We start from the raw sequence: 26,238 nt of genomic DNA, 5'->3' as shown, positions 1-26,238 counted from the left end.
CTTACGACCTCCGGCCAAGCCCTCCTCTGTCCAGGGGATCCCGTGTTCATACACGGGAGGAGGGCCTCTTTCAGAGGAGCCCTGGGCACCCGGAGTGAGGTCAGGTTCAGGGACTGTGTGGTCTAACCCTTCTGAGGCTAGGAGGGAGGTTGCTGCTTCAGGTGAAAAGGTCTCTCTTGGGCTTCAGGTTGCTTGTCTTGGGAAAGCCTGGCTTCGCTTGGTCCCTGCCACCTCCCTGGGTGGACTTGAAGGCCCAGCTGGGCTCTGTGTGCACAGCGCCGAGGGCAGGCAGCCCTGGGCGGCACCTGGTCAGCGGGGGTGAGGACTGAGTGTGAAATGACCTTGGTGCTGTCAGGAGGGCCAGAGCTCAGGACTCCCAGGGGACGTTCTCCTGCAGCACCAGGCCCCATCTGGCCCTGGCTACTCACCTCCTGGACGTCTTGATATGCGGTGGCCAACATCATGACGTCTATCAGAAAGATGCCCAGGTAGGCAACGATGCCATGTCAGCCCCTGTTGCTTTGGGGGAGGATGGGCAAAGGCCAGGGCCCACCGCTCTCCCAGACAGCCCTCAGCCCCTCACGGCTTTCCATGGCACAGCGTCCTGGAGAACTTCAGGCCACCTCTGTCCACCGTTTCCGCTGCCTGGGACTGCAAACGGCCCCAGGTCCAATCCTAGTCTGGCCCAAATGCAGATCCCAAAGTGACCTAGGCCACCTCTGCCCACAACCATCCACTACACTCTGCCAAGCCCTGATCTGCTGCCTCCACTTCCTCCTTCCCCACTGCCAGCCAGCTAGCTCCCCAGGCTCCTCCTCTGCCAGGTGAGAATCCTCCCTCTCCTTGGGCACTGTTGGGAGTGAGGTTGAAGGTGAACAGAGCCAGGCCGGGCTGGGTCTCCTCTCTCTCAGGCAACCTGGCTTACGTCCTAGTTTCTCACCGTCTTTTGTAACCTCCTGGGGCTTGCTTTGAGCTGCTGCTCTTTCACATCAAATATGCAAGGCTCCTGTCAGGATGAAGGCTGGTGTTGGCAAGGGCACTGTCCTGTCCATTCTACTGCCAGTGTCTTCCCCTTGGGACTGACATGACCGCTGGTCCGAGCCCCAGAGCTCACCCCTGGGCAGGCCAAGTCTAGCCTAGGCTCTGTTCCAGCACTCACTGCTGTGGGATCTCACCTGGGGACCTGGCCTCCCCTCTGCCTGCTTCCTCATCTGCAAGCTTTGTCTGAATGGGCTGGGGAACCCGGGGTGTCCTGCCTGCCTCCCTCTTCACTGCCTCCCTGCCTCCATGCCTTCCCTCCATGCCTGCTGGCCTGCCTCCCTGCCTGTATGCCTCCCTCCCTCCCTGCTTCCCCTACTGCCTGACTGCCTGCCTGCCTGCCTGCCACCAGTGCTGCTGGCCTGGCTGGCATGTGGGGCCCGGGCCTCCTCAGAACTTGGCTTCCTTCATTTCTTTCTCCTTGGCAGCTCAAATGCCAGCCTGGGACCTCAGCCCCGGCCGCTCTGCATCTTTCTGTTAGGAGAGGGGAAAACTGAGGTCCAGACAGGGCTGGTGGCCTGTCCAGTGCCCTGAAGGTCAGCAGGGCAAGGGGCCCTGCAGCCTCTGAGCAGATTTCAGTCGGCTAGCTTGTCTATGTGTCAGGGTCCTTACAGGAGAGGAGCCTGAAGGGAGAGCGCCATAGACTTCCAGACTCCTTTCTGACCCCAGATCCTGGCTCTCCTCAGCGAGTAGGGTCGGGATCCAGACCCCTGGAACATCTTCCCCTCTCTGGCCAGCCCCTGCTCATGGGCCAGGGCAGGAAACTGCCTCTGTGCAGCTGGGCCGGGAATTTCCCAGGGCCCACTCATGCACAGCAGGTGCCCGTGGAGGAGGCTGTGCCTTCTGCTGCACTTCCCATGGAAGCAGCCAGAGAGGCCAGCAACGATGCCCAGGGAGCTGGCCTCCCCCTTTTTGTTCTTTTGGGGTCTCTTTTCCTAGGGTTCTTTCAGTTCTAGGGATAGATGGCAGGGCCTGTGTGGTCCTTGACCTCTAAAGCTTGGAGCTGTAGCTCTAGCCCTTGAGCCACGGCTCCCTTTCCCGGTTTGGAGAGTTCAGCTCACAGATTTGACTGCCAGCCTAGCTTTGATTGGCAATACTCAGATGTGCTTTTGGCTTAGGAGGAAGTAGCCTGGAGGCGTGAGGTAGCGGGCCCTGGGCTGTTCACATCTGCTGCTCTGTGCTAGGACCGCTCAGCTGGCGTGAGAGCATGTGCAGCCTCTGTTCCCGCCAAGACCTCAGAGCCCCGCAGTGCTTGCAGGTGGTCGTGCTAAGTCTGGAGGTTTGCACAGAGCCTAGAGGGCCCTAGGTGCCCCAGGGGCAGCCCTGAAAGCCTCTCGTCAGAGCAGGCCTCTTCTGGACAGAACCTCGAGCCAGTCGGAGGCATCCCGGAGTCAGCCCAGCATGGTTTGGGAAGGGCCGCCACATACCCCGGGCCTACAGCACATTTGGGAGGCTGGAGCCCTCGGGGAGGAGCAGTCCTCAGTCCTGGAGCTCCCTGCTTCCGAGGACCACTCTGTGTTTCCCCACAGTATCCCATGCCCACAGGCTGCTAGGGCTCCACGGGCCCGACCTGCATAAGGGCCTCACAGAATCCACCTTTGCCTTCCTCCCCAAGAGAAGAGCAAGCCACGCTTCACACACCCCAGCAGCAGGGCGCTGATTCCCACGTGAGCGCCATCCACCTCTGCCCTCTGCCTTCCCCTCCTCCTCCCATACCTTTCGCAGCAGCTCTCTGCTCTTGGAGTCCTTTTTACTGCAGAAATCCTGCCTGCCAGCTTGGGAAATGAAAGCAAGCTGGCTCTGCAGAGGGGCAGAGAGAAGGTGACAGTTGGGAGGGGGAGGGGAGGCAGTTGGACTCCATTTTGTGTGGGAGGCCAGCCTCCCATCAGCCCACACAAGAGGCTCCAAAGGGTTTTACGGAGCTCCAAAGACTCACAGGCTGGGAGGGGATTTGCCATTCTGGCACAAGGCTGTGCCACCCAACCCACCAGGCAGCTCTGCTCTGATTTCAACTAACTGGAAAGACATGGGTGGCCACAAGACACACCCTGCACAGCTCCAGTGCCCGCTTGTATGCGTGTGCCCCCATGTGCCTGTGCGCCAGCACCCATTCTGTGTTGGGGAGTTTCAGGCGGAAAGGAGCTGCCATATGCCTGCCGAGGATTGCCCTGGCTGGGCCGAGGTAGCTCGCGCCCTGCCGGCTTCCCCAGTGCGCCGTGTGGGCAGGGGCTCGGGGAGGGCGATGGCTTCCCTGTGTGCTCCCAAAGCATCTCCCGAGGAGTCGGGGGCCCACCTGCGGATCTCCTGCCAAGTCCTGTCCATGAGCAGGATGGCTGCAGTCTGCAGGGCAGAGACCATGGCGTGCAGTGAGAAGTTCTGCAGGGCTCTGCATCCTGGGGAGGAAGATTGCCTGAGCCTTGCCTGGCACTGCGGCCACCTCCTGCCCTGGCCCTTGGGCAGAGACCTGGCTGAGAGAGGCCTGCCGGAGGGGCAGGCCTTGGGCAAGGACTCCTGCTGAACTAGGCCCTGAGAGGAGACTGGAGCTGGGACTGCTTCCTTACAGGTCTTGTTTTTGTTTTAGGAATTATAGAAAAAACAAGAACCTTGGCTCCAACCAGCCCAGTTCTTGTAATGAAAAGAATGCCTCTAGGTCCCCCTCTCCTTAACGACTTGACCCACCTTCATTGTTCTGTTAAGGACTGACCAACTAAACAGGTAGCCAGTAATCCTGCTCATGCTGGCATGCTGGCCACATCCTGAGTTTACTATAAACTCCGCCTTTTCACATGTATATGTTAAACTCCACTAAACTCCTTTGTGTATGTTTACCTGGAGCCCCCTTAACCATTGAATTTGTGAGTCATTTAAACCCAAAATGATAGGCTGGTTTAAACAGACATTATGTTACAAAGTGTAACCTCACTGGCCACCTGCGTGTGGTCTGGTATGAGTGTGCAATTTTTTGGGTGTGTGACAATCTCATTGGTCACTTACGTGACCAGGCTTCACCTTGTGATTTTTGCCTTTAAAAACCCAAGCATGTGGGCCGCTCGGGGTCGCAGTATCAGCTCCTGAGCCTGTGCCACGGCCCTGGCCCGTCAGTGTAGGAACTTTCTCAATAAAGTTGCTTCTTTAATATCAACTTTGTTGCGGTGGGCTCTGTCACTCCGGACGACTAGGTGGGTTTGCCTGCCTGAGTAGGGGTCTTCCTACCACACTCCCACCCCGGCAGGATTTGGCCTCCGCCACTGGCTGAGTGGCAAGAACCCGAGAGCAGCCAGCCAGGGAGGGGCCTGAGAGAGGCTGGGCCTGGGAAGCACAGGCCTGGCCAAGAGGATCTGGGCTCCACACAGGTCTGTGACCACACTGCCCACACCCAGACAGGAGAAAGGCGCAGGGAGAGGGAGAGGCCCTGGGCAGCACAGCCTGCAGCATACCACGGCCTCCTGGATCCGAGGTGCCACCACCCGCACGCTGTCTGGCGCCTTCATGCTGAGGAATTCAACACAGGTGGTGATTGCGCAGGAGCACACGTTGTTCGCGTGGGCCACGGTGGCCCGGATGATGGGGGCCAAGTGCTCCTCAACCTGCTGTGCCTCTGGGACCAGATGGAGCCCAGGCAGAGGCTGGGCACTGCCTTCTGCAACAGCTCCTGGGGAAGAGCGCCGAGGTCACCAGGTCCCGTCACACACACTCCACAGGCCCCGGCCCAGGCCCGCATCCGAGCCCACAGCAGGCATGGAGCTCAGAGCACGGAGGAAGACACTGCAGCCACTGGGAGGCTCTGGGTCTGCGGTGCTGACCCTCCATTCCACCCAGCCCCCAAGGGACCATCAGGATTCCAAGGTGGGCAAGGAGAGCACTGTTTTCCCTGAGTCTTCTGAGTCCTCCCAGAGACCGGCACATCCCAGGCCACCCCTTCGGGCCCTGGCCCAGCCACCTCATGTCTGTCTCCTGGCCCACTTGCACAGGACCTAGCCCTAGGACGAGGCCCATCCCAAGACTGGCCTGGACAGCCATGGGTGCCCAGCAGGTGCCTGCCTAATGAGCACTGCGGCTCCACAGGTCCACTGGCCCACAGGGTGGGCTGCGCCCTGGCTGCCTCTGTGTCTGGCCCAGTGCTTGATTCCACACAGCTGAGAGGGGCTGGGGCTCAGCTGCTCTCCAGGGTTGCACTTCAGCAAGTGCTCCTACTCGGGTTCTAGGCATGCTGGAGCTCGGATGGGACCACAAACCAAGGCCCCAGGGGAAGGAAGCAGGGGCCCAGAAAGCAGAAGTTACCGGAAACCCACCCCCACCATACCCAACTCTGCCCAGCCCCTCACCACATCCATCCATGTGAGTTACGCTGCCGCCCAGCGGGGAAGGACAGAGAGGATCCGAGGCATCTCCACGCTGCCCGCACTCTCTGGCAACACGGGAGGCTGGCACGCTTCTTGGGCTGGAACGGATGCCCGATCCGGCTCAGATTCCCAAGAAGCAGAGCGAGCCAAGTTGGAGGAGTGCTCCGGTGAGGACTGCGGGCTCGATGGCAGCACTGTTGCCTGGTGCTCGCTCTGGGTGGAGCAGCGGAGCTGAGCCGAGAAGGGCCTCCATCTCAGCATTGGGAGCTGGTGGGGTCTGGACGCCCACCACTGGCTTCTAGGTGGGACGAGATGCTCTCACACCCGGAGGCGGCTGGGTCCTCAGGCCCGAGCTCCAACGGCTCGGTGGAACCTGGCTCCATCGCAGCACTCCCTGCTGTTCTCTGGGAAGCTGGTGCTCCTATTAGGTAGAGCACCAGAGCTGCAGCTCCTCCAACACACAGGGTCAGAGCTGGGATGGGCACCAGGGAAACCATGACAGCCAAGGGCAGAAGGACCCAAAGCTCTACCCTGGAGCCTGGTTCTCCAGGACTGACCCCTGGAGCCGCAGTGACAGGTGACTCTGCGGCAGCCCTGGAGGCTGGTGCTCTGTGACCACTGTGCACCACAGCCAAGCTGGCAGATGGCTGGGACTGTGTACAAGCACCTAGTGCTCTCACCACACAGAGTACTGTGGTTAGTAGCCCTAGAACAGACAGCACCCCAGCTGGTCCCCCTAACAAAAACTCGACCAGAGTCAGAATGACAAACACCCCCAGTTCAGCTCTGAAGCGTGCTTCTCCGGGAGTGAGCATGGGAGCCGAGGTGGCACACGGCTCGCTGTCAGTGCTCCTCACTGAGGCTCCGTCTGCACTGGGCACGGGAGACATGGTGGAAGCTGCCTCCCATGTGGCACAAGAGCCTAGTGCTCTCATGAGGCATCTCCAGAGTGTCAGGAGTCCCACCAGCAAAATGAGCTCATCTGGCGCTCCTTCCAGGAAAAGCTGCACAGCCAAGAGAAGCAGCGGCTCCAGCTCTGCACTGAAGCTGACTCGGGTGGGACCGAAAAGACCAGCACAAGTAGAGGCTGGCTCTGCCTCAGCACTCCCTGCTGGTCTTCGGGGTGCCCTTCCTTCAAGGTGGTACAGCACCAGTACTAATGCTGCTCCAACACACAGGGGAACAACTGGTGTTAGGTCCAGAGCAATCATGCTCAGCAAGGGCAGATAAACCTCCAGCTCCGCCCTGGAGCCTGGATCTCCAGGACTGACCCCTGGAGCCAAGGTGACAGGTGGCTCTGCCGCAGCCCTGGAGGCTGGTGCTCCATGACCGCTGCGCACCACAGCCAAGTTGGAGGATGGCTGGGGCTGTGCACAAGCACCTAGTGCTCTCCCCACACAGCGCCCCAGAGTGGATACTGCGATGAGAAAGAGCAGCAGAGGTGGTGCTCCTGTGAAGTAGAGCAGCAGTGTCAAGGTGACAAGCACATCCAGCTCCCCAATGGAGGCTACTCCTTGGGGATTAAGACCTGGGGCTGTGGTGAAGCTGGGCTCCCTGTCAGCAAGTGAAGCGCTGTGCCCCTCAGCCAAGGGGCCAGATCGATCAGAGTCTGAGCAAGGGCCTAGGGCTCTTATTGCAGAAAGCAACACCATTAATAGCCCTAGATATAAGAGTCCTCTAAATGGCCCTCCTGTGAGAAACAGAATTTGCACCAGGGTGACAAACATTTCTCGCTCAGCTCTGAGGCTGGCTTCTCGGGGAGTGAGACCGGCAGCCGAGGTGGCACACGGCTCGCTGTCAGTGCTCCTCGGTGGAGCTCCGTCATCACTGCCCTCCAGAGGCATAGATCTTATTTCTCTGACCACCCACAGCAGCACAATCACAATTGCCACCAGCGAGAGCAGCACAGCTGGCGCTCCAATGAAGAAAAGCAGCTCAGCCAAGCGCAGAAGCATCTGCGGGTCTGCACTGAAGGTGGCTTGTTCGGGACCTGGAGCGGAGATGGACACTGGCTCCTCCCCAGCAACAGGTTCTGCTGCTCGCTGGGGCCCCAGCACAGGAGCCAAGCTGTCCCGCGGCTCCATCTCCTCAGCAGACACTGCTGTTTCCTCCACACTGGGCCCCACAGCCAGGGTGCAATGGGACTCCAGCTGAGCTCCGGCCGCTGCTGCTCCCTGGGCGCTGAGCGCTGAAGTCAAGCTGGCAGGTGACTCTGCTCCTCCCCTGGCAGTTCTGGCCCCATCAGGACTCGGCCCCAGAGCTGATGTGGAAGCCGGCTCTTCCTCCACACAGGGGGCTCTGGCTCCCCCAGGACTGCAGGGCACATTGGAGGCGGCAGGGGCCTCCGCCTGGGAACCCCATGCTGCTCCACCCCCGGGCCTGGCGGCCACAGTCTCTGATGGAGCTGAGGGCGGCTCTGACCCGGGTGTGACAAGCGCTGGGGCTGCCACTGGAGCTGCAGGAGGAGACAAGGCCTTCTCCATGGCTGCTTTGCTCGGGGCTTTCAAGAGCCCACCAGACCCTCCTCCCTGAGCTTTCCCAGCGTGGGAAACCACACAGCCCACTGCTCAACTCCCTCCTGAGCCCACGGTGGGCCTCAGGCTCCCCTGGCTGCCCATGGAATGTGGGAGCCTCCTCCCAGGGCTGCCCTGCCCCTTCCACCCCTGCACGGGCTGTGTCTCAGGCCCCGGCTCCACACCCGTAGCTTCGTCCTGGCTGGGTGTCTTGATCCCCAGCTGTGCCAGGATATGGGAGACATGGCGCTCCATGTCAGAGTCCGGCATATGCAGCCTCAGGTGAGTCAGGAGGCGCTGGAGGCAGGGAAGCTGTGCGGAGACCAGGAAGTCCTCCGGATGCAAGTCCAGCCAGGAGCCCAGGAGGCACGTGATGGCACTAGGGGCAGATGGGTGGGGAGCAGACTCGGACTCCAGGCCAGCATGGCCGCTGGTCTCCCTCTCGCCCCTGGGATGGTGGCTGTCCTTGCAGAGACCAGCACACCCAACACCAGCACCTTCGGGCCGTGGCACCAGTGGCAGGCTGGCCCAGGAAAGGCCTGAAGAGAAACTCAAGGGAGAGATCCGCGACCAAATGCTGTGCCAGCAGCTCTGTCCTCCTCTGTACCTTCTAGCCCCTTCTTCCTCGCTCCCCTGGGCCTCTACACACTGGTCAGCAACACGGCTTGTTGTCCAGCCTGGCACGCATAGGGTTCTGCTGCACCTCTGTGCGGAGTCTGCTGCCTCATTCCCCATGGGCCCCACTGCGCCGTCTGGCTACATCCACACGGTTCTCCTTCTGTGTGTGGGTGCCACAGCATGGCCCTGCGCTTTGACACACACGCCTCACACCAGCTGAGGGCTGTGACCAAGCACAGATGACCCTGGCCCTACTCTGGGGCTCATGGTGTGCTGGCAGAAGCCTGCATGGCACGGGCTCTGTGGATGATGGATGTACAAGGCGGTGGGAGTGGGGGTCTCAGCCCTGAGCCCACCCTCTACTCCTGCTCAAAACACCCCCACCAGCCTGCTTAAATCCTCCTGGCTCCAGAAGGAGCCCCACAGCTCAAGGCTCTAGGGACAAGCACAAGAGGTGAGGTCTCCGGAGTTGGCCCAGCCCTCCCTCCTGCGCCCCAACACACACACATTTGTCACCACTGTGGAGCCACGCGCCCTCCAAGGAGACCAAAGCCCACTCACTGACAGAGCTGGTCCCGAGGGATGACATCCTCGCAGGAGTTAGCGAGGGTGTCCGTCTGTCCGGAGGGGCCCGTGGGCGCTTCACAATTGCTGAACCTGGTGAGGATTTGAGCGTCACTGGCCAGCCCGGGGCAGCCGGCAGCTCCTCACTCTTCTCTCTCCACTCTGCTCAGGGCCTGGAAATCGAACCTTCCCCTGGAGCTCCTTCCTATGTGCCACGATGCGCACAAGCCGCTGCCTGATGATCCTGGCAGCCCAGACGCCCTCCCTCTGCCCTGCCAGTCCTGCTCTGTCCACACCTAGGTTGGGTCCCTCCTCGCAGAGAGAATCGCTTCCCTCTGGCCAAGCAGACACACTGCTTTGTCTGCGGCCTCAGAGAAGCAGAGTCACAGAGCAGGGCCCACAGCCTTGGACGGGACCCTGCATGGGGCCAGCCTGTGACCTCCCTGCGTGATTCTCCACGCACTGGGAAGCACCAACCCCCGAGTTTCTGTGAGCACCCACTTGCCAGCTCTGTTCGCAAGGCTGCCACTGCAGGTGAGGGCTCCCATGCGATTGGAGTTGGCGCTCACCTTTTGAACAGCAGGTCCAGGACCTGCGGGGTGTCCGCCACCTCCCTGTAGGTATTGAGGAAGGCGTGGATAAACATGGAGTCCTCCAGCAACTGGGCAGGCACCAAGCGCTCCACCTGCTCTTCCAGTGTGCCTGCCTGGAGGAACTCTGCCCCGCTGGCCTCGTCCGTGTCTGTGGACGGGTCAGGACCATGCTGGAGGAGAACCAAGGAGGGGCAGTTCAAGTGGCATCCAGAGAACTACAAGAACACTCATGGCCACACACCGACTCAAATACCCAGACACCACTGACCACACACACAGACACACACACACACACACACAGAGGCAAGCACACAGACACACACACACACAGACACACACACACACACAGAGACACGCGCACACACTCTCACACACACACACACACGCACACTCAGGCCGCTCACACTCAGAGGCACACCCCGCAGGGAGAGCGGGTGACGAGCAGGGAGATGGGAGGTTTCCTGCCCGCACTGCCCCTGTCACCTGCGAATTCCTCCGGCACAATCTGGAGAGGCGGCGGCAGAGGCCAGGGCGCGCCAAGCGTCGACCCAAGCGGCCCCAGCACCCTCTCCGCTCTTCGCTCAGGCCTACGCATTCACCAGTACAACAAAAGCCAAACATTTTCTCAAGAGATAACGATCCACACAAGTTCTCTGTAGGGGCTCGTGTGGACTGTGGTTGCCTCGAGCCACCAGGGTTCTAAGTTCTCTGACCCATTGTCAGGGGTGTGAGGTCATCTCTGCACGCCTGGCCCTTGAGCTCTTGCTTCACACCAAAGCTCTCCAGAGTATCCTGTTGGTGCCTTGGCCTGGCCTACACCATGACCACCACTGGCCAGCATGACCCCAATCCCGACCCCCAGCCCACTGTCCCCAGGTGGATAGACTTGGAGGCAGCAGCGCCCACTGTGGGGGAGACACATACATGTGGGGTCACAAGCACACCCCTCCCCCTCCAGATGTACCCCTGGACATGACTGTCTCTCGGGGCTCCCAGCCCACACAGCCCCGATCCCTGGGGATGCCCTCAGGAGCTGCCTCCTGCCAGGTCCTCGGCTGTTCAGGCTCTAGGTCCCTGTCTCACCTGGCACAGGAAGGGCCACACATCACTGAGGCACTCCCTCCCACAGGGGACGCTTGCCAGGGGAGCAGGGACAGGAAACCTAATGCTACTCAAGCAATGCCTCGGGTCCCCCAGCGTGGTGTAGACAATGCCACCCAAACTCCTGGCCACGTGTTCCTCTGCTCCAGAGTCAGATACGAAGGGCTGAGCCTCAGAGAACAGGCCCTGGGGCCACAGGCCTGCCCAGGCCTGCTAGACCCCTGTGTCTAGCTCTGCCAGGAACACCTGATGGGCCATGGCGGCCTGGTTGATGACTGCACTTCTACCAGGCCGGTGACTTCGCAAGGAGCTCCAGAACAGGCAGTCAGCAGTCGGCAGCCCGTGGCTCACATCAGTCAGCTACTCAGAAAGCTGAGATCTAAGGATTGTGGCTCCAAGCCAGCCCAGCCAGGATGGTCTTGAGACTCTCATCTCCAAGGAACTGCCAAAAGGCAGAATCAGAGTATTGCTTCCAGTGCTAGAGCACTAGCCTGAAGCCAAAAAGCTCAGGGAAGGGCCCAGGCCCTGAGTTCCAGCCCGAGGACCATTCAAAAGGAAGGACATGAGAAGGAAGTTGAGTGGGATCCGGCCTGCCAGCAGTCAGGGAGTTTCCAGATGGCTACAGAAAGGCTAGGTTCCCTGCACACGGGTTTTCTTAGCTTCTTTCCCAACTACGTGGCATTGTCCACGTGGATGCATGGTATTGTCCACATGGATGCTTCTCACTCGTTGAGCCTGACCCCTGCAGAAGGAGCTGTGTGCTTCCCAACCATTTGCTCTTCTAGAAGAAGCTGCCAAGCATGTCTGTGTCAGGTGTGCTGGGTGGAGATGCGTCCACCCTTGGGTTGAAATCCCAGGCCTGGGCCTTCTCCATCCCAGGCGAAATGCATCTGCCGTAGGGATCCATGTGGGTGGAATCCTGACAGGTGCTTCCAAGACCGTTGGAGGCCAACCTGTCCCCACTGGAAGTAGCAAGGAACACAGATCCTTGTTTCCAAAACTTTGCACTTAGCCATTTTGTCCTCTTATGACTGAGACTTGAGTGTGTTTTATGGACTGAAGCCTATTTCATTTTCTTTATGGTGACAGAGCTGCTATTTTTTTTGCCCTGCACTCTCTTCCATGTGGCCATTGTTTTTCGCCTCTACTTCGACGTATTTTTCATCCCTCAAGGCCTGAGCCCTTGGTCCTAGAGGTTAGCTCTGGATTTGCCATGGTTCTTCCTTTAGTTATCATGATCTCTGGGCATGAATGAGATCCTTATTTTCTTCAAACTCATCTATAATTGAATTCATTCTCCTCAGCACCGCAAGGCATTGCTAGGTTGCAGCTGATGCACTGTTTTGAAATTCATGGAAGTATATTGAGAGCTAACCAGAAGCAGGAGAACGTGAAGAGCAAAGTCAGAGAATCAGTGCTGTGAGGCACTCTTCGGCTTTATGAGAGAATGATAGGTTGCTGATTGCAGACAGACACACAGAGCAATAGGGGAGAACGGATCGCTACGAAGCCAGGCGGAGACATTTGTGACTCTTGCCAGCATCGCGCAGGGAAGCCAGCCACGATAAAATGAAATAAAAATAAGAAGTAATATAAAACAGGGGGCTGGATGGTGGCTCAGTGGTAGAGCGCTTGCCTTGTATGCATGAGGCCCTGGGTTTGATTCCTCAGCACCATATAAGCAAAAAGAAAAAAAGCCAGAAGTGGCGCTGTGGCTCAAGTGGTAGAGCGCTAGCCTTGAGCTGAAGAGCTGAGGGACAGCGCCCAGGCCGAGCGTTCAGGCCCCACAACTGTACCCCACCTCCAAAAAAAAATAAGAACTTTTCAAGGACGAAAGGGCTACTAGCAGCCTGGGTGAGGAAACATTGGAGTAGGAAGATATAAGAAAAGATTAGAGGGCTAGGAAGTCGATTCCTCAGCACCACATAACAGAAAAAAATCAATCAATTAATTAATTAACAGGAGGTGAAAGGCCTGGACACTCTGGATTACCAACATTTCTCATAGAAATTCGGCACAGAGAAATGGAACGCCAAATCATGTTCATGCATCCGAGCCATTTGTTTTACTGTTCTTCTGTTTTGTGGTTCAGGGTGGTCAGCTTAGGGTCCGGGGAACGGGGAGAAGGTGTAGAGTCTGGTAATGAGAGAAGCTCCGTGTCAGGGTTCAGGGGAGCAGGTGGAAAAGCTGCCTCTGACAGGTGGATTTTCCTGCTGATTGGATGCCTTTTGGGAGGGCCCGCGTGGGAGGTCCTCCCTCTGCCACTTCCTGATGATGTCACACAGCTACAGTCCTTTAGACTGGGTGCTGCAGAGTGAAGGCCAGAGAAGAACAGTCGAGTCCCCCCACAAAGGCACACGGGCAAGTCCACCAAGGCAGGGCAGCCTGTCCACAAGTGGGGCTGGTACTGACATCGTCTCTTTCTCTCTCTCTCTCTCTTTTACTCTCTCTCTCTCTCTCTCTCACACACACACACACACACACACACACACACTTTGCAAAAAAAAAACTCACAGCAGAACAGACACCTGCTCATGCATCAACTTCTTGAAGGTATCACAAGGTGACCTTGTGACTAAGTGACCTTGGCAGAGGTGTCTCAGGTACAAGTCCCAAACTATAATCGATAAACTTCATTAAACACTAGCCAGGTACTAATGGGCTCACACCTGTAATCCCAGCTACTCAGGAGGCTGAGATCTGAGGATCACAGTGTATGCCAGGAAAGTCCATGAGACTCTTACCTCCATTTTTCCAGCAAAACGCCAACCAAAAGTGGTGGTGTGGCTCAGGTGGCAGAGTGCTAGCTTTGAGTTAAAAAGCCAATTGAGACCTGGAGGATCTAATTAATTCAGTATTTCTAGCCAGGTATCTGTGGCTCACACCTGTAATCCTAACTACACAGGAGGCTGAGATTTGAGGACCACAGTTTGAAGCCAACTCAGCTTGAAAGTTCCATGAGACACTTATCTCCAATTAACCACAGAAAGCTGACAGTAGAGCTGTGACTTAAGTGGTACAGCACTAGTCTGGAACACAAAAGCTCAGGAACAGTGTCCAGGCCTAGGGTTTAAGCCCCAGGATCCATGAAATAAAACAACAAAATGAAAGGAAACAAAAAATGCCATTCTGCTTGATGAAAGATTTTACTGAGAATAAAAAGTGAAGCCCAATGTAGAAATGTGAAACACAGAATGATAAAAACATGTATAAATTACACAAAGAACTCTCCAAATCCAATGATAAAAAGCAAACCAACTAAAACGTGGGCAGAGGTGGGTTGGAGACATGGCTCCAGTGGTAGAGATCTTTCCTAGCAAGCATGAGGGGTTGGGTTTAATCTCTAGAACCCCCCACAAAGTCACAAATGGTAAGTAATTACGTAAAAACATTCCACATCAATGTCACAAGAGAACCACAAGGTAAAACAAGATATTGCCAGGCACCAGTAGCTCACGCCTGCAATCCTTGCTACTCAGAAGGCTGAGATATGAGGACTGCAGTTCAAATCTTGCCTAGGAAGGAAAGTCCATGAGACTCTTTACCTCCAATTAACCACCAAAAAGCTGTAAGTAGAGCAGTGGCTCAAAAAGTAGAGTGCTAGCCTTGGGCACAAAAGCTCAGGACAGCATCCAGGCTCTGAGTTCAGGCCCAGGGACGGGGGCAGCTGGCTACGGCCTCCTCGGGGCTGGACAGAGGCCATGGCCTCTCCAGGCCATCATTGACCCAAAGCCTCACCGCGAAGCCTCCCCGCACAGCATGGCAAGAAGGACGTCCTCCAGCGTCTGCTCTGCTACCAGAACTCAGAGAGGAGCAGGAAAACAGCCTGAGGCTGAAGACGGCCCAGCCCCAGGCTCTTCAGGCCCACCGCCCTGCCCCCTCCCCTACCCCACGACGTAATCCATCTTCTGTGGAGGGGCTGGGACCACCTGCCTCCAGAGCCAAGGACACACAGAGGGGACCGATGGCAAGGTCATCCATCCTAGAGGCCCCGACTTGCACCCGAGTACCAGGCCTGTCTCTGTAGCGAGTTGGTGCCTGGCCTGCCTGCTGGCCTTGGGAGGACAGGGGAGACGGAGGTGTGGAGATGGGGGAGGGGAGCTTCAGCAACTTCTAGTGTCAAAGGAAGGTTGGCACTAAGCCTTTTCTCTAAAAGCCTTCCAGGGCAGCACGGGCTGCATGCCCTTGGTGTCGCTGACCACCGCCCTCCAGTCCCGCTAGCGGTTCCGGATTTCCTGATGATTCTTGTGTACGGCGACAAACCGCAGCTTCTTCAGCACGGAGGGCCAGGGCAGCATGTGCAGGTCCCACAGGTACTCCGGGGACAGCACCTTGGTGGGCTTGCGGAGCAGCAGGTACTTGTTCAGGTGGCTCTCGTCATGCCACACAGCCTCGATGTTGTTGGCCCGGTCGACCGCCATGGCCTCATGACAGGCCTTGGTGAGCCGGTGCACCTCCGCCACTGACCCCCCAAAGAAGGCCCCCATGTAGTAGAAGTCCCCCTGGTCGTGGGGGATGTAGGCCTGGGACTGGGGCCGGCGTTCGTAGGTGAAGGCATCGCGCTTGCTCGTGTAGAAGCCGGGGTGCAGGGTGCCGAAGAGCGGGGTCAGGATCTCCACGCCCACGTGGTCTTGGAACTTCATGTCCACGTCGGCGCACACCAGATAATCCATCTCCTGCCGGGAGGGCTGCTCCAAGAACTGGCTGATCATCTGCATGCGGCGCATGGACACGTCCTGCCAGCGCGGGTAGCTGCGCACCGGCAGCACCGCCAGCCGCCGTCCCGGCCCGAGCCCCACCTGGGGCACGTCTGCGGGCCGGTCGGTGAACACGTAGTAGGTGACACGGTAGCCCACCATGAAGTGCTGCTCCGCAGACTCCAGGAACAGCCTCAGGAAGGTGATGTACCTGCAAGGGAGGACGAGGGGTGGGGGAGGTGTGGATGGGCCCGGAGTCGGAACCCACCCGGGTCCAGTGGAACCCACCCTCTCCTGCCAATCACCCTGCTCTGTCAGAGATGGGGACCACCAGCATCCCACAGTCCACAGCAGACCTGAGCCAGAGCCGGAGGCTTCCTGTGGCCCCACCGTTCTGTGGCAAATGCCAGACTGAGCGACACACCTGGATCCTAAAGGTATCTTTGCCACGCTGCTGGACACCTGGGGCTCCAGGACACCTGGCCATCATCCCTGGGGCTCCAGGACACCTGGCTGGGGACCCTGGGACTCCAGGGCAACTGTACAGCACCCCTAGGTCTGCATACTGTCTCCCCTCCTGTGGGCCTGTCCCTCAGCCCCATCTTAGGGAAGGAAGAGTCTCTACACCCAGCCCTTCCTTCACAGCATGAAGTAGCCTTCAGACAATGGCCTCAGCAAACCATTTCTAGGCCTTGGATCCTCAGGAAGCGCAGGGAGCAGGACTCGGAAGGGCAGGCAGGCCAGGCAGATGGGCACATGAGGAAGAAGGGGCAGACCCACCAGCGTTTGCTCACACCCGGGTCTTAGCTCCAAGAGCAAGAGCTGTAGCTCAGGAAGTTTCCGCCTGCCTCATGGCCGGTCCTCCCTCAAGACTGCCCAGGGACTGGACCTCTGCCACGGGACAGGGCTCTCCACTTGCTGCCCACGCTCACCCTTCGTACCCACACCGCACGGGCTCCTCAGTGAATCCTTCTCAGGGCACCAAGCGCAGCCACCGAGGCTTCAGCCCCAGCTGACAGCGGTGGGGTGGCCGGCCGCCTTCCCGCGGGCTCAGCACCTGCTGGTGTCTGCTGGGCCCACACCGGGTCCCAGGGAGACAGCGTGGCCAAACGTGGCAGCAGGGCTTTTGTGCTGGGTGCTGCTCTAGTCCCCGGCAGTGGGACCAGAGTGCTCATGCTGCATCTGTGCCCTTCTGAGACCCTCCTGCCAGCCACCACCGCCTCAAGTCCCAGCCGGTGAGGTGGTGGCAGCCTAGGGCTGTCCTAGGGTCCTTCTGCACACTGCTGCTGCTGCTCTGTGACGGGCAGGAGCTTCCATCTCCACCCCAGGGCCCATTCCTGCACCCAGGCCTTTCTCCACAGCCTCCAAAGGGCAGCTGGGCCTGAGGCAGCTTGCTCACTAGCTCCCATCCAGCTGGTCCCACCAGCACCCCTGGTGGACTGCCAAGCCCAGATGGACAGATGGACTGCCAAGCCCAGGGCCTGCAGTCAGATGGTCTGCTGACCAGCGCCTTAGCCCTGCCTGGCATCCGAGTGTAAAGCAGGGGCCCCAGCTTGGCCGGCACCATGCTCCTGCTGCTCCCAGAGGAAGCCAGGCTCCTCCCTCCTCTCCGCTGCCTCCTCTAGCAGAGGGGGTGCAGCCACCCCTGGCTGAGGGGATAGAGGGAGGAGACCGGGCACCAGCTGTCAGGGGAAATGGCACTGGGCTTGACCAGCGGCTGAGCAATAGGGGCCCAGGAAGGTCACGGAGTGAAGGAGCTTTCACAACCACCCTTCCATCTCCCCCACCCTCCACCATGGCCTGAACACAGGACAGATCTGGGTGTCCCCAGGCCTCCGCCCTCCACCCTGCTCATCTCTTACTTTTTGATGGCAAACACAGATAACCCTACAGTGATGTTCTGAAGCCGGAACTGCTCATTCAAGATGTCAATGTTGAAGGTCCCCTCCCAGATGATGGGAGCCAGCCATGGCGTCAGGACAAGGACGTCTCTCCTACTGCACAGAGAAAGAGAGCCACACTCGGTGTGCAATGTGTGCCCACCGCCGTACCTGCCCTCTCCCCGGCTGCCTCCGTCCTCCCACAGGCAGACCTGGCCGTCACCAGGAGACCAACCAGAGGCAAATCAGACTCGAGGGGACCAGGCAGCAGCCATCCCCGAATGCCGGCCCTGTTCCTGCAGAAGGAGCTGAGATCTGCTGGCAAGGCTTGGAGTGGTCCTCACCCCACCCAAGCACCCCTTAGGGAACCCATGACTCTGCCAGGAACTCAAGTCAAAGAAACAGAACAGATCCTCTGGGGTCCTCAGGTCAACCTCCAATACAAAAAAAAAAAAACAAAACAAAACAGGAAACAGAACATTGAGCACTAATCCAGGAAAATCTAGAGCGTTTCTTTGTTGCTTTTTCCTGCCCTGTGGAGGCTTCAGGCATGGTAGCCAAGCCACAAGCCAGCCCAAAGAAACTGCCTGTGCATATCTTTGCCACAGACCCCTGCGCCCCTTGCAGCGACAGTCCATTTACTCACGCGAGCGTCAGAGCCATCGGCGGGGGATACACCATCCTGAAAACCAAAACACAAGTGTGCACAGGAGTCACTCGGGACCCTCGTCCCACGGGGCTGTGGGGCGTGAGGAGCCGTCCTTCACCGGCTGTGCGGGTTGCACCCCCTCATCACCCAGAACCAGAGTTGGTGGAAGGGCTGAGACTTCCAGTCTCTAATTTGTCTTTTCAAAGTGACAGAGGAACCAAGCACCCAAGGAACCACAGGGCTCGTGGACCCATGCTGCAGGCTGGGAGGGGCCTAGTGGCTCCTGTAACTCTAGGAGGGCTGAGCAGCAATCTCTTCCCTAGGGAACCATCAGATGCCCACACCAGCTCTCCTGCGCCTCAGACTGGCCTGTGGCACTTTCTGTGGCACCCAGAGCCCAGGCCTCCAATCTCAGGGTGTCAGAGACCAGCCTCAATGGCGGCAGGAAACCCTGTCCTTGCCAGGCCTGTGACACTGGGAGCAGCGGACCCCACAGACGAGGAGCCCACAGGGCAGAGCCTGCAGCAGCCACCATTTTCTTCCCGTGATGGCTCTGGGAGTAGGTAGTCCGCATGGAAAGGGCAGGGAAGCGCAGTGCAGGCTGCAGCAGGGATGAACCCTGATGACACAGGTGACAAAATCACGCCACTCACAAAAGGGCAAAACCTGCTGGTGCAGCGGCTCAGGCCTGAAATCACAGCTACTCAGGAGCCTGAGATCTGAGGATCGCAGTTCAAACACAGCCTGGCCAGGAAAGTCTGAGATGTTTATCTCTAGTTAGCCACCAAAAGCCAGACGTGGAGCTGTAGTTCAAGTGGTAGTGAGCTAGCCTTGAGTGAAAAAGCTAAGGGACAGTGCTTAAACCCCGAGTTCAAACCTCAGTACTGCCATACACACATACTCAATGACATAGACACGGACACACAGACAAATATACACACAGACTCGGACACAGATTCAGACATATACAGACAGATAGACACATACACACACACACACATACTCAATGACACAGATGGAGAAAGACAGACAAACAGACAGATACACACACACACACACAGACACACACACACACACACACATGAAGTTTAAGTCCACGTTACGCCAGCCTGAGAGTATCCTCTTTAAATCAGGTGAATACAAAGGCACAATGCCTATGTGCATCTGATCAGATAAACTAATGTTTATCAAAATGAACTCCAGGAAATGGAAACAAGACGTTTAGTTCTTCATTGCTGGTTTTGTTTTCTTTTTTTCTTGTTTATTCATTTACCTGAGTTTGGAAGGGTAAAGGGGGCATAGAAATGGAGGGACAAAGGGTGAACAAATGCAGCAGTGGTACTCACTGGACACTGTGTTGAGAATGAACTCTACAACTTATGGGTGGGGTGGGGAGGGAAAATCAGGGAGACAGAGAGGGAAGGGGTGACATTGCCCAAAGAAAAATGTACTCATTATCTGACTTATGTAACTGTAACGCCTCTCTATATTACCTTTATAATAACCATTTTTAAATTTTTTAAAAAGGTTTTTGTTTTATTTTGTTTTGTCAGTTGTGGGCCTGGGCGCTGTCCCTCAGCTCTTCAGCTCAAGGCTAGCGCTCTACCACTTAAGCTAAGGCACTACTTCCAATTTTCTGGTGGTTTATTGGAGATAAGAGTCTCAGGGACTATCCTGCCCAGGCTGACTTTGAACCACAATCCTCAGATCTCAGGCTTCTGAGTAGCTAGGGTTACAGGTATGAGCCTTGACCAGGCAAAAATGTTTTGCAATTTAACAAAAAGTCAGTTGAGTGCAGCTGGTTCAAGGAAGCAGACATTGCATGTGCTGAGCGCGCGTGAGCTGAGCCCCGCGGTCTCGTTGACTGCAGGAGAGGAAGGCAGAGCAACGCAGGGGAAGTCCCACTGCCCAGATCAGGCCCGGGCGGGGGTGCCCAGCCCCCTCCCCACACACAGAACAGCTTTGGCTCGGCAGGGCTGAGAAGGCAAAGAGAAGCCCATGGATGTGGGAGACACAGAAAGGCAGATGAGGACCTGGGGACCACCTGGTACAGGGGTGAGGCAGGAGGGTGGAAGGCAAAGCCATGCTCTCAAGAGGATCCTCAGATGGACGGCCCAGAGAGCCAGGGGAGCCCAGGGTCGGGGCTGGAGGTCAGATGGGAGCTGAGGACAAAGGGGGACAGGCAGGCAACGCTTTAGGGCAACTGAGGTGACAAAGGCTGCCGGATGGGACACACAGGTCAGGCTCCCAGCACAGGCCACGCAGGCCCTCCTCCATCCCTCAGCCTCACTCACCTGGACTCAGCTCCCAGGCCTCCCTGTGCCTGTCTGCTGGGGGTCCAGAACCCATAGCTAGGAGAAGGAAGTGGGCAGAGACAGCTGCTCAGGATGCAGGCCTGCAGGGGTCCGCTGCCCGGGCCCCACCCTCCGCCCAGACTGGCCTTCCTCCCCTTCCCCAGGCCAACCACCCAGCCCAGAGCCCCCGACCAAGTGGAAGGAAAATGGGCATCACCGTGAGGGCCAAGGGCACAGGCCAGGACGGGCTGGACACACCATCTAGCCCAGCTGAGGGTGGCAGCACCCTCATCCTGCTGGGATTGTGGTGTGGAAGGCAGCCTAGGGCCCCACCCGGCTCCGGCGGGCCACTGCCAAGCCTAGCTTCTTACCTGAAGAAAACCAGAGTGAGAGTCATCAGGAGAAGGGTTCCGGGGTGAAGCAAGTAGTGCTTCAGTTTTCCTGAAACACAGAGTGGGAAGTTCAGCTGCTCCCCCGCCTTCCCTCACCCCTCCCGGCATCTATTTCCTTTGACTTCCTGTGAGGAACCTGCGCATGCTGGGCCCGCGCTGGTCACTGAGCTACGAAAGTCAGGAGTTTTCATGGTTCAGAGTTGGAATATTGGGGTTGGAGGTGGAGCTCAGTTGGGAGAGTGCTAGGGAAGGAGCAAAAGCTTCAGGTACTGAGTTCAAGTCCCAGCTTAAGAAAAAAGAAAGGAAGGAAGGAAAGGAGGAAGGAAGGAAGGAAGGAAGGAAGGAAGGAAGGAAGGAAGGAAGGAAGGAAGGAAGGAAAGAAGGAAGGAAGGGAGGAAGGCAGGCAGGCAGGCAGGCAGGCAGGAAGGAAGGAAGGAAGGAAGGAAGGAAGGAAGGAAGGAAGGAAGGAGGGAGGGAGAGAAGGAGGGAGGGAGGGAGGGAGGGAGGCAGGGAGAGAAAGAAAAAAAGAGAAAGAGAAAGAGAAGGAAGGAGAGAGGGAGGGAACGAGGGAGGGAGGGAAGGAGGGAAGGAGGGAGAGAAAGAGTTCAAATACGGCTAACAGGCCTTCTTGGAAAGGCTTACTGAACACCACACACACACACAGCCACCTGTGATTGGCTCAGGCCCCAAAATCAGTCCTTTCAACTCCCTGTACTACTGTTCTACCTTTACCTTACTGTTTCCTACTCCTTCAGCCATGAAACAAATAACTCCGACTAGCTTCTGGGAAACCAAGGAACCGGGCAGGGAACACCTGACCTCTCATTTGTGTATTTGGCCTGCACTGAGGTTGGAACCCAGGCCACATTCCTGCTGCCCTGGCTTGCTCAGCCAGCACTGGAGCACTTGGGCCACACACCCAGTCCTTATTTTTGCTGATTATTTTGGAGATGGCGTCTCATGGACTGATCTGCTGTGGGGAGCTCCAAACTGTGATCCTCGGATCTCAGCCTCCCGAGTAGCTAGGATTGCAGGTGTGAGCCATGGTGCCTGGTGGCCACATACCTTGAATGTATCTTTTCCCCTCATGTATGTAGTTGGCACATGGTTTGGCTGTAGGAAAATCTAAGTGAAAACAACTTCTTAGTTTTCAAGTAACTTTCAAATTTTTAAGCTTTCTTTTTGTTTTTGGTTTTTTCACAGTGGTGGGGCCAGAACTCTGGGCCTGGGCGCTGTCCCTCAGCTCTTCAGATGAACTCTAGCGCTCTACCACTTGAGCCACAGCGCCTCTTCCGGCTTTTACTGCTTATGTGGTGCTGAGGAATCAAACCCAGGGCCTCATCCATGCAAGGCAAGCGCTCTACCACTGAGCCACCTTCCCAGCCCCATTAGTTTAACTTTTAAAACTAAGTCCTTTTTTACCTTATTGTTAATTTAGAAGGGTTATGTGTATGGAGAGGTTACGCTGACTTGGTCAGGTGATAAATCCATTTCCTCTGTCCCTCACTCTCTCCTTTCCCCTCCCTCCCGTCTGCACCACAGTCGCACAGTGCACTTCCACCCATGACCAGTGCGCTCCACTGCTGCACTTTTTTACCCTTCTCCCTCACATTCTGGGCCGCCCCCCCCCCCCCGCCCTCCCACAGAAGTGCACTGAGCACACCATGTATAAGGTAAACAATAAGGAATCAGCAGAGAAAGAAATCAATTTTAAGTCCTTTGTTTCCGTATCTTTGGAGTTTGTTTCAGTATGTCTTTTATTTTTTATATATATGAAGAGGTGCTTGGCTATTGCGCTTCTATGATTCTCTCCTAAACTCTCTTCTTTTGGTGCTACTGTATGTGCATATCTAGAATCTGGTATACTTTGTCCTATCCCAGTGCATTTTCAATGTAACTTCTGCACATCAGGGAGAACCTGTGCAGTTGGTCTCTCTGATCTTGGCTTACCTCACTTAACATGATTTGTTCTAGTTCCATCCATTTCCCTGCAAATGACATTATTTCTTTCGAATGGCTGTGTAAAATTCCATTGTGTACAGGTACCCCATTTTTGGGATCCTCTCCTCTATTGTGGGGTATCTGGGCTGTTTCCATGGCTTGGCTATTGTGAGTAGTGTGGCAGTGAGCATGGATGTGCAGGTGTCTTTATCATAGCCTGGCTCGTGATGGTCAGGGTAGATGCCCAGGAGTGGTATGGCTGGTCACAGGGAACTTTCGTTTTTGAGGAAGCTCCAGACTGCTTTCCAGAGTGGTTGTACTGGTTTATATTCCCACCAGCACGGCAGCAGAGATCCTTTTCCCCCACACCCCTGCCAACCTTTCCTTGTGTTCAACTTCAAAATGCATGATGACAACAGGGATCCACTTTTAGTTTTCTGCACATGGCTGCCCAGTCCTCCCAACACCCATTGTTCAAGAGGCTGTTTGTTCCCCTCCTTTGCCGACTCTCAAACAACTGTAGTTACGCGCTTTTGTTTTCTGTGTCTTCCAACCTGTTCCGCTGATGCTCAGGTCTATTTTTGTGGCAATATTATGGCTCTCTAGCAAAGTCTGACATCTGGAAACAGCTGCCTAAACCAGGACTGCAGGGTCCACCTGTCTCTTCCCAGCCACCTCTGCCTGCTTCTCCTCTCCCAGCTGGTGCTGCTCCCTTGGCCCCGCCTCTCCTCTCTCCTGACCTGCCCCTCCTCTCCCAGGCCCCGCCTCCCCTCTCCCCGGCCCCGCCTCGCCTCTCCCGGGCCCCGCCTCTCCTCTCCCAGGCCCCGCCTCTCCTCTCCCAGGCCCCGCCTCCCCTCTCCCCGGCCCCGCCTCTCCTCCCAGGCCTTGGCTCCACTGCACTCTCCTGCCAGTGTCCACTACTGCGGAGCCACGGACATGAGGCAAGCTTAGTAGAACTAGGCCTAGGAGTTAGTTATTGGTGTGGGTGGTATTTGAAGTGCTTAGATAAACTAAGTGAAACTATTAAGTCTAAGCTATTGATATACAAACTCATCACAGGGTCATGGTTCAAATCCAGCTTATGGTTCAAATCCAGCTTAGGCAGGAAAGTCTGTGAGACCCATATCTCTAATTAACCACTACATAGTCAGAAGTGGAGGTATGGTAAAGTGGTAGAGGGCTAACCTTGAGCAAAAACAGGTAAGGAACAGGATTCAGGCCCCAAGTTCAAGCCCTAATACTGAGAAGAAGAAGGAGAAGAAGGTGGGGAGCCACCCAAAATGGATTACTGGCAATGTGGATCTGGTAGAAAAGCACCAACCTCCCAAGCAGGCTGTGTAAGAACAAAGCCCTAAGTTCAAGCCCCAGCATTGGCGACAACAATAGTAATAATAATTATTATAATAATAGTAACCAGCCAAAGTGGGCCTGGAAGTATGAATCAAGCAGTACAACACCAACTAGGAAGCAAGCTATGCAAGAGCAAGCCCCAGTTCAAGCCCCAGACCTGTAACAAAAAGAGAGAAAAAGAATACTCATGGATAGCTGCAAAGTATATGAAACATAGATTTCAACTTCACTAGTCATTAGGGGAAAGTATACTAAAATCACAAGGAGATGCCATTACATGCATTGTATAAGAATGAAAGGCTGAGCATATGATCTGTCAGGGCCGAGGGGAGCAGCTAGAGCTTTCAGAAGCCACTGGAGAACAGAGGACCCTACAAGCACTTTGGAAATTAACTTGGACTTCCTGCCCCTTGAGGAAGGAAATGGGTGTTCCCACAGAAAGACTAGTCTTACATTTGCCTCCCGCAGCTCCACCTGCCAAAGGTCTAACCTAGAAGCTAAGGCCAAGCTAGGTGTGACCATACAGTGGGGCAGTATGAGGAATGAACTATGGGTGAACTCAACCACCTGAAAGAGTCTCAAATTTAATTATTCTGGGTGGAAAAGGAGAGATTCAGGGTGTAATTCCTTTTATATAAAACTCTAGACGGGCCAGGTTCTGGTGACTCACGCCTTTAATCCTAGCTATTTAAGAAATAGCACTCTGAAGACTAAAGTTTGAAGCCAGCCAGGACAGGGAACTCTGTGAGACTCTTATCTCCAAGTAATCACCAAAAAGCTGGAGGTGGAGCTGTGGCTCAAGTGATAGAGCAAAAACTCTCAGGAACAGCGGGGGGGGGGGGGGGGGGGGGAGGGGGGTGAGGGGCTCACTCCAGAAGCTGAGATCTGAGTACTACGGTTCAAAGCCAGCCCAGGCAGGAAAGTCCGTGAGATTCTTATCTCCAATAAACCACCCGAAAAACCAGAAGTGATGCTGTGGCTCAAGTGGTACAGCGCTCACCTTGAGCTGAAGAGCTCTGGGTCAGCGCCCAGGCCCAGAGTTCAAGCCCCACAACTAACAACAGAAAAAAAAGCTCAGGAACAGCACCCAGGCCTGGAGTTCAAGCCCCAGGATTGGCCAAAAAAAATAAAGCTAGAAGTGGAGATGTGGCTCAAGTGGTAGAGCTCCAACCTTGATAATAAAGCTAAGTGAAAAAGTGAGGCCCGGAGTTCAAGCACCAGCACCCTCCACCACACACAGGTCAAACGCCCAAAACACGGGAATCCAGGAAATGGGACAAACATGAACAGATTCATCCTGGCCTGTCTGGTGACAGGAGGCCCCAGGCCAGCCTGGCCAGGACAGTCTACCTGCTGCCCATCAAGGAGAGGTTCAGGCAGGTGTGAAAAGTGGCCATTATTCCCATTTCCTCTCCCAGGAGGATGAGCTGCTAGCTGCTCACTAAAAGACAGGTGTCTGCAGCCTGTTGAGTCTGCAGCAGCCTCCCTGGGGACCGAGCTCCTTCCTCTCACGACCCTCCCGGAAGGCTCTGAGAGGCCAAGATAAAGGCGTCAATGGATGAGGACGCCTCTGGGAGTACTTCCCTGCCACCTGGGGAGGGATCTGGATCTTTCTCCCTCATCTTCCAAGCAGGGGAGACACCCAGGGCCAGGGTTCAACTCTGAAGTATCTGCGCTCCCCACAGAGGCTGACCCACGCTGAAGAACACCCACGGCAGAAGAAGGTAGCACACCCTGCCTTCCTCCCGAGGCTCCGTGGAGCCCACCTGGCTGCCAGGCCCTGGCAGAGGTGAGAGGGTGAGGAGGCGGGGCTGCTGCTCCCACCAAGAACTGTCAGGAGATCCACACTGACTGGGCCCGGCCATCGCCACTTGCTAGTGGGCATGCCACCTGCCTCTGTCCTCAGAGCTGCTCCCCTGCCCTGACTCCCACAGCCTACTGTCCCTTGTGCCCAGACACCAAGTCCCCGAGAGCCCAGGTGTCTTGTTCCCAGCCCAGCGGGGGCCTCAGGTGGCAGGGAGGCTGGGGCGCAGGGCCCTACAGAGGCCCCAGCTCCCAGACCACCTGCGCAGGGAGAGACACTGGCAGCACAGGCCTGATCCACAAGGCCTGGCTGGGCGGCGGCCCCCACTTGCCTCAGCGCCTCCTCCTGCTCACCTTCTGACCTGTGGCCTAGAAGGATGGTCACCCACCAGCCTCCGGGGTCTCTCCTTCCTTCCCGCTTTCTCCCCACAGCTCCCCACCATTCATCTCTCTCCTGACAGA

At 56.7% G+C, this 26,238-nt stretch overlaps 1 pseudogene; it reads right to left on the bottom strand.

Annotated features, from left to right (window-relative positions):
* Nucleotides 1-14,987: 14,987 nt before the first annotated feature.
* On the bottom strand, nucleotides 14,988-25,838 carry LOC122108872 (annotated as a pseudogene).
* Between the last annotated feature and the right edge of the window lie 400 nt (nucleotides 25,839-26,238).

This window comes from Dipodomys spectabilis, unplaced genomic scaffold, assembly GCF_019054845.1.
Source record: "Dipodomys spectabilis isolate Male_0828 unplaced genomic scaffold, ASM1905484v1 ptg000067l, whole genome shotgun sequence".
NCBI lineage: Eukaryota > Metazoa > Chordata > Mammalia > Rodentia > Heteromyidae > Dipodomys > Dipodomys spectabilis.
Note: the sequence above shows the minus strand (reverse complement) of the source record. Positions and strands in the feature narration are given on the sequence as shown.